The sequence below is a fragment of the Sinohyriopsis cumingii genome, chromosome 9 (assembly GCF_028554795.1).
Source record: "Sinohyriopsis cumingii isolate HCF-2022 chromosome 9, ASM2855479v2, whole genome shotgun sequence".
Lineage (NCBI taxonomy): Eukaryota > Metazoa > Mollusca > Bivalvia > Unionida > Unionidae > Sinohyriopsis > Sinohyriopsis cumingii.
Genome location: NC_142969.1, coordinates 120,711,337 through 120,719,581, shown reverse-complemented (window position 1 = coordinate 120,719,581; position 8,245 = coordinate 120,711,337). Strand labels below are relative to the sequence as shown.

At 36.9% G+C, this 8,245-nt stretch overlaps 1 long non-coding RNA gene and 1 pseudogene across 1 annotated transcript in view; both read left to right on the top strand.

The window, feature by feature from the left end:
• LOC149792608 (uncharacterized) overlaps window positions 1-8,245 on the top strand; it is an 82,666-nt gene that overhangs the window by 27,722 nt on the left and 46,699 nt on the right. The gene's annotated exons all lie outside the window — the stretch shown is intronic.
• LOC149792609 (uncharacterized) overlaps window positions 100-8,245 on the top strand; it is a 31,607-nt pseudogene continuing 23,461 nt past the window's right edge.

Genomic DNA, 8,245 nt, shown 5'->3' with positions numbered 1-8,245 from the left:
TAGAAACTTAATGCATCGAACAACATCGATATGTAGAATAAGAACAAAAACAGTGAGACAGTGATCGGCCTTACTGATTAAGGAGCATATGATGGTACAATGCCTAAGCTACGTGGCTCACATGAGGAAGCACGGGTCGTATCTGATCTCCCCAAAGGTAAGGTCAAATTATAGAACATTACGAAAACACAAAAACTGGGGTACATGTACAATCTACTAAAACTACAAGGTATAAAATGCATAACATACACTCAGCAATAAAAATATTTTTTCTATCTTATTTCTCCTCTTCATTATTTTATTCTCAAACTTTATCTTTCCTCTTCTATTATACACACATCACTTTCCCGTTAGATAACGATTCAAAGCATGGGAATGAAGGTAGTGGCCTCTGTCGCGGAAGGGTGCGAACAAAATACTTGAGTCACATGCCACCGCCACATGCTAATACCGGATCTCCCTAGCTGGAATTATTTTTGTATACATAGGAATCCTCATAACTAAAGACAACTATAAACATAAATGTGATGATAGAGCCAGTCGATAAAAAAAAAAACAAAAGGGTAGGATATAGTACATGTAGCATACGGATATATCATACGGATATAGCATACGCATGGACAACATAGATCCCTGGCAAGGATCACTAAGGTAATTAAACCTCCGAAACCAGCCAGGGTTAAGGAGCTATATAAACATTAGAGTAGGACGGTGTACAAAAACCCTAATCCAAATGAAATAAATTTCTGTCAAAATTCTATTGGAACATACACGTACTACATATACTATCAGGGCAACAAAACACATAAAATCATTAAAATTTCGGCACTGGGGGGTCCTCTCTATGATGGAATCAGAGAGAGACCGCACCAATAAGTCAAGGACTTGCACATGCTGAGCTTCAGAGGTATGCGAGTCATTTATTAATTTGTTATGTATATTAATAATTATACCTATTATACTACCAAGTTTATTTTTGTACATTTTCTATGTAACTCTGACCTGTGTAGTATAATGCAAATATTTGTTATTCTTGTATGTGACTTAACACGCAATCTATATTAGCAATAAAGTTGCATTTTTTTTTAAAGAAACGTTTAGTACCATCTGATTCTTATGCGACACGGGTAGGTTCGCTTCTGAACCTGTTAATTGCTTTGTAATGTTGTGCCAATAATATAATTTGTACAGGTTACCGTATATAACGTCATTACATGTTATCGTATATGCCCGCTTCATTCTTAATACACGGTGTTTAATTTCAGCTGATCAGAGTCGACGAGGTACCAGCTGTAGAGCTGACCACAGAAGTTGACCATAGCAACTTTAAATCTGACCAAAGCAGCCATAGTGCTGAATGAACAGTGTGTTGCTCGAATGTGTTTCTGGAATGAACAGTGTGTTGCTGCAATTAACAGTGTTTTGCTGGAATGAACAGTGTTGCTGGAATGAACAGTGTGTTGCTGGAATTAACAGTGTGTTGCTGGAATGAACAGTGTGTTGCTGGAATGAACAGTGTGTTGCTGGAATTAACAGTGTGTTGCTGGAATTAACAGTGTGTTGCTGGAATGAACAGCATGTTGCTTGAATTAACAGTGTGTTGCTGATTGAGTAGTAGGAGATCGGGAGCTACTACTGATCGATTGGTGGGCGCTGATTGCTTGATTCACCAAGGAATTGAATAGTGGTCGGTGACTACCTGTAGTGCTGATTGCTTGATTGACCAATGTGACTGATAGCCACGTATGCTAGTGACTTTGTGTTTTGTGTAACTCCATACATGTAATCTTTTAACCGTAGGCTAATTTTTGGGATTTGTTATACACATTGTTTGGGGAGTGTAAATATATTTTGTATATCTGTCCTATCTTTTCATCATTTTACTATTCGAGTAAAAGTACCTCATTTTTCACTATCTGAGTGACTACATCACTTTACTATGAGTAAAGTACATCATTTTTACTATTTGAGCAACACACGTCTTTCTTTTCGTCGTGTGAAATTACTGTGAATCATTAAGCTTATACGTGTGGGTTTTAAGTTTCTAGGCATTTGCTGGTACTGAATAAGGTTGATTACTATATTTCTTCCAGTGGAGACACTTTTTCACAAGATTTCTTATATATGTGACTTTCTAACGCCTTTGTGCTCAGAGGCTCATATGTTATCCTCAGCTTTGCACCGTCTGTTTAGACAGTGCTGGCGTAAACGCCTTCCTAACTTCCTGGTATACGTCTGTGAAAAAGTCCATTTCAGATCAAGGAAGTCAAACTTAAACGTTTCTGATTCGATGCAGGTACAGAGGTAATAATCGTTGAAAAGATTCAAGACAACGACGAGAATTAGCAAGAAAAATATCTCATTTGTATCAGTGATGATTTATCTGAGGAATGCATATGCCTACTGGTTCAAGGACTATATGCAACTGACGAATCGTCGACTCTGCAAGCCCTCCAATCAGAATTGACATATTTCAAATTAAAATACGCATACGAACTCTAGCATTGCTGGTTAGGTTAGCTTTTATATGGTATTTTATGGCACAAAAACATTATAAGAATATGCTGTATCGAGGCATTTGGAATAAAGTTCCTTTGTATATCCTCAGAACACATTCTAGTTTATACAGAAAAATTAAGGAACAATTCACGTGTAAAGCCACGATATCAAAGTTATAGTCACTATGTAAAAAGTAATGATCAAAAGGACATAAATTTGACATTCATCATCCAATTTTCATGAAATCTTCAGCTTATTTATAAACATAGTTGCATAAATATAAACTTAAAATCCTTCAAGAAGGGTTTATTATCGAAAAGTAACTGATTTTAGGCCAAAAATAAAGCGAATGAGGAAGCGCAACATTATACTCTATTTCTATTGGTTAGTTTTATTATGCGACTAATATTAGCATACTATTCTACTTATTCTATTACACATTATAAAGCTCTTGTTCCTTAAAACAAACTTTCTACCTGTTTGCTTTTGCAATATTAGAAGAAAATGAATTTGAAACTAGCTAATAATTTAAATCGTCCTCCTCATTTAGACGATCATTATTATATGCGCTTACAAATTTGGACTACTAAAAACCCAACAAAGACTTAGATCTGCCTATTTAATCCGTATATTCTACAATTTTTTCAAAATGTTGAAGCAAAAATATCACAAAAACAATGCCTTAAATCATGCCTGATGGGGTGTAAATGCTTCTTCAAAGGGACATACATGCATCTAAACAAAGATTACCCCTCTTCCCAGCATCCACTACGCGCGCATAGCCTTTACTTGACTTTATCTTGCAAGTCTTGAAAATGGTTTTCAGTCTCATTCCTGTCACTGAATTATTCTACGATTTTCACAATCTCATTCCGGTAACCGAATTATTCTTCGATTTACACAATCTCATTCCTGTCACTAAATCATTCTACGGTTTATATGTCAATACTATAATTAAACAGGTTTGTCTCGTTTACAACGTACAGACATTGTTTCTTAAAATTATGCTACTTTCTACAACAAAACTAGTGTTGATTTTTGATAAACCATCGTTCTCTTTCTCAGATTTTTCTATTTGTGTGCAAAAACGTGCAGTGGTTTTTGTAATCAATGCTCTATTTTATAATAGAACCCTCCTTTATGTAATTTAGTATTTGATGATCATTCTGAGCTTCTTCTGTTTATTTCCTCTCAGTTAATGCAAAGAAAATGAGGTCATATCACAATCACAACTTGCACACTCGGTTCTTACAACCAATATCACGATTGATGACAAACTGTTCTAACACTTTCATATCCTTTGTCGACTTCCTCTATGTACAGATTCCATGGAGGTATTCGGGTTCTTTATCGATTTATCTTTTCTGGCAAGTTATAATAGTGTTATCTGTTCAATCACCACATAAAGAATGTTAAAACATTTAATAACGTAACGAGGCACGTATTACTGCATCTCAGTCTATAGATTATTTTAGAAAATTACTTCCTGGAAATGTTAAAGCTACTGCGAGCCGTGATACATAAAATAAATTTGATATTAAACGTAATAATGACATTTTCAATGAACCAATTACTACATATGAAATTGTTGGTTTTACTGAAAGCATTACTTCAAGGCGGCCTTGTGGACCTGACGGCCTGGTAATTGTGACGTTCATAGAACTTCCATAGATATTGCACATTCCGTACTGATTGTGTTTGACATCACTTTTGACTCGGGTATATTTCCATAGGAATGATGCGTGTGCATAATTTGTATATTATATAAGAACGAGTCAGTTCAGGAGACCTACGGTTATAGAGGTATTTCTTTAGTTGCATAGTTTTTGCAAACATATTGAATACCAGATTATGTAAGACGTCTGATGATATTAATATTATTCATGGAATCACAAGCAATATTTTGCAAAATATAGTCAATATTTTATCTATAATCAATTGTACAGAAATATTGTCATGGATGGGTGGTATATTTTTGTGAAATTTGTGTGTTTTTTCTCAAACTTTGAAACTCACATAAAATTTTGGTTCTCTTTATCGCGAGAAGGTATCCGTGGTAAGTTCATGGATATATTTGAATCAATGTAAGCTAGTGTAAAACGATGTATTAAAACAACAGATTAATTTTCCTGTCATGTAAGTACGTGGATAGGTTGTGTTTTTATCGGATTTATTCTGCATATTGATTGATGTTCTTACGGAAGCGATATCTATCTTTTTAAATGAGAACTAGAAGCGTACATTTGCTAATTTGCATGCCGATGAGTTGCAAGCTGTGATTTGATTGCATACGCAAATATATTTGTATGTGAATTTTTTAAAAATTCTGAAATGAATGTCAGTCTGGATAAATCTGATTCTTTTAGGAATGTAGAAATATTGAGCGAGTGTGTAAACGGGATATTGTAGAGGTCAGTAGATTGAATGTGTCCCTTTGTGTTAATATATGGATTTTGTTTATTCTGGAGTAAAGCTAAACACACAATCACTTTCCATGCTAATAAATCCTTTTGAATGTATCTTTACAAATCAGAGTTCGTTTGACTACTTTAGTTGTTTTTCATAATCCTAAACTTCTTGGTAATATAGTTAAACCAATTGTTATACTTTGGTTCAGAAGTCATGGGATACAAATATTTAGAAGTAAGAAAAGTGCAAAACACAAGCTTGGTACAGTGTACCGCAATCTCTCTCAGGGACTAATACTTATGTGGCTGATAAATATGCCGAATATCTATGTGTTACCTACTAAACGCAGTGTATTAATTTTGACCCATCTTCATTTGTTGAAGATAATAATTTGTTTAAAATATTTGAACGAAGTATTAAATATTGCACGTTTAAAACATGGCATAATGAAGTTATTGGTACAACGCGAGGGAGTTGTACATGTTTTATATACGTGTTAAATCCTCAACAGTTTCATTTGTATGACTTCCAATCAAATTTAGAAATTCGGTTCATCGGTAGTAGTGAATGGGGTCACCCTACGTACAATGGGAATTAGCATTACAGGGACCCCTGGGTCAATCTACGTACAATGGAAATTTAACATGGCGAAAAATCGTGGGTCAATCTACGTACAAGGGGAATTTAACATGGGAATAAATCGTGGGTCACTCTACGTACAAGGGGAATTTAACATGGGATTTTTTTTTAAATTTTAAAAAAATTTTTTTTTAAAAAAGGGGTAGGCAATGGAAAGGCTATCTCTTTTCGAGAAATATGGCTGGCCCTGAAAAGGGCCTTTGGGTTTTATGTTAATGTATTCATTAACATAAATGGCACCGCATTGGTCTTCTTCTTGTCCTTAGGCTGCGTCTTACTGTTGGTCCGTACATCAGCACTCTTTTCAGGCATCCTTGTCTTTCGACGTAGATCCTACGTATCCACAGGCTGGTGTTTGTCCTGTGGACAACGGTCCACTTCGATCGGACATACATGAGCAAGTCTGTCCGAAACATCATGGAAGACACAAGGGTGGATGACTCAACTGTAGTCCACATCTTGAAGCGACGAGAACAGGTGAATCAATGCATTGAACGGCGCTTATTTATAGGCGGAGGAAGGATTGAAACGGATTGAGTTCATTTACCAATCCGAACACGCGTTACAGAATTCAGTCAGCTCGCATCCAATCCGAAGAGAGCAGTCTGTGACGTCACGTAGTCAATATAGATTCGCTAGCGCTTGTGTGCAGTCAATCTATGCGACAGTGATTCAACATGACGGAAACTCAGAAAACGATCCAGTGGGGTGCACCAGCAGGGGAGACTGCCCAAGGGAACCCGGACTTACTTTCAGAAGAGGTGAATTGGGATTTTGTGGATTTTCTCTCCTCGCAAGAATTTGTTCCGGAACCTTCGTTACTTTCTTCATTACCGCAAGTGGAGAATTTTAGACAGAGACAGAAAGAAGAATTGGAGAAATTTATACAACGACAAAAGGAAGCGGAACAGACTTTTCTCCTACAGCAACAGCAACAAGAAGAAGAGGTAAGAAAAAAACAACAGCAACAACAGCAAGAAGAAGTAGCAGCAAAGAAACAAGAGGGTGAAAATCAAACGGTCACGGTACTGTTGGACATTTTAGCGGAGTTAAGAAGTCTGAAACAAATGTATCAGACTTCTTTATCACGACCGAAGAGAATACGACCTTCCCGAGCCAAACATGTCAACCCTGTGACTAAGCCTACCGTACCACCCTTAGTGATTTCAACCCAATCATTATCATCATCAACATTACACAGTCCAGAAGTAGGCCTTGGCCGTGGCAAAGGCTTAAGGCAGTTAAAATTGATTGCTTAAACTCACCCCTACACCATGAAGAAAAAAGGCCCTTTTCAGGGCCACCCACATTTCTCGAAAAGAAATACAATTTCAATTTGCCAATAACTCAAAATAAAAACTCACCCATGTTACCCTTTTAATACGTGTCTGTGTATGAGTGCGTGAGTGTAGCTTCTTATTTTAAAATCACAACTCAAAGACACTTACCTTATATCATTCATTTATTCTTTTCTCCATTTTTTACAATCCAATTCACAATTTATAACACAACACTTTAATAAAAAGTTCATTAATTTCTTCTTTTCTCCTTGTTTAGTCTCTCTGTTTTTTGAATTTCTTCACCGTCACACTCTTTTCCTCTTCTTCCTCCTCGCTTTCTTCCCTTCTTCTTTTTTTCTCCTGTTTCTTTTTCTTCACCTGTCTTCTTTCTTCCTCAGAAGAATCCCTCTCTTCCTCTGAAGAATCCCTCTCTTCTTCTGAAGAATTCCTCTCTTCTTCTGACTCCTCTTGTTTCTTTTTTGGGCAATCTGGAGACCAATGTCCTTTTTCTTTACAATAATAACAGGTATCTTGACTTTTGTCTCTTTTATCCCCTGTTTTTTTTCTTTTTTGACGGTCTGGACACTCTGAAGACCAATGCCCTCTCTTCTGACAGATATAGCAAGTATCTTGACTTTTATCTCTAAAGGAAGGAGAGTAGTCCGTAGGCTGGTCTGAAGAGAATTTTCTAATGACCCCTCGCAAAGCTCTGACGAAACGTTCCATCTGGTCAGTCTCTTCCATCGTTGTGCTCGGCTCGAGAGTGAAATGAATAGTGAAAGGACAAGACACACACCCTTTTATATACGCTGGTCTGCTATGACTATAAAGTAGTTTATGGTGTTTGAACTTGAGTCATTTGACTTTTTGCTTTCAAGATGAAACGATCCCATTCATTCGAGAAGAAAGAAGAAGAAAGTAAGAGGCAGAAACGTGATCTATCGCCTCGTACCAGGGCTGAGATCTTGGCACAAATTCATGCCAGTGATTTTGAAGAGGACATGAGTGAACCAGAATCCGAACCCTCTAAACCAAGTTCATCACCCTTAGTTAACCCTGAAAATTACTATTCCATTCGAGAGACGGAAAAGCGCTCCTCTAGAAAATTTAGAACCACGGCTTACAAATACACGGTGAAGTTTAAAGATTTCAAGGCTGAAGTGCCGTTAGAGAAAGCAGAAGGGTTCATCACTGAGGTGTGGGATTCTTTGCTCACTGCACTCAAGCGACAATGTCAACCCAAAGAAGACGATCGCTTGAGACTTTCCATACAACACGACGGTTTGAAATCCCCTGTTTGGATCGAGTTTAGCACCCCTGCAGAATTAACTGCTTCCAAAGTCATGGACAAGATTCAACACGTACAACAATCTAATGATCAGTTTGACATCACCGATGGTAAAGCCACACTGGACATG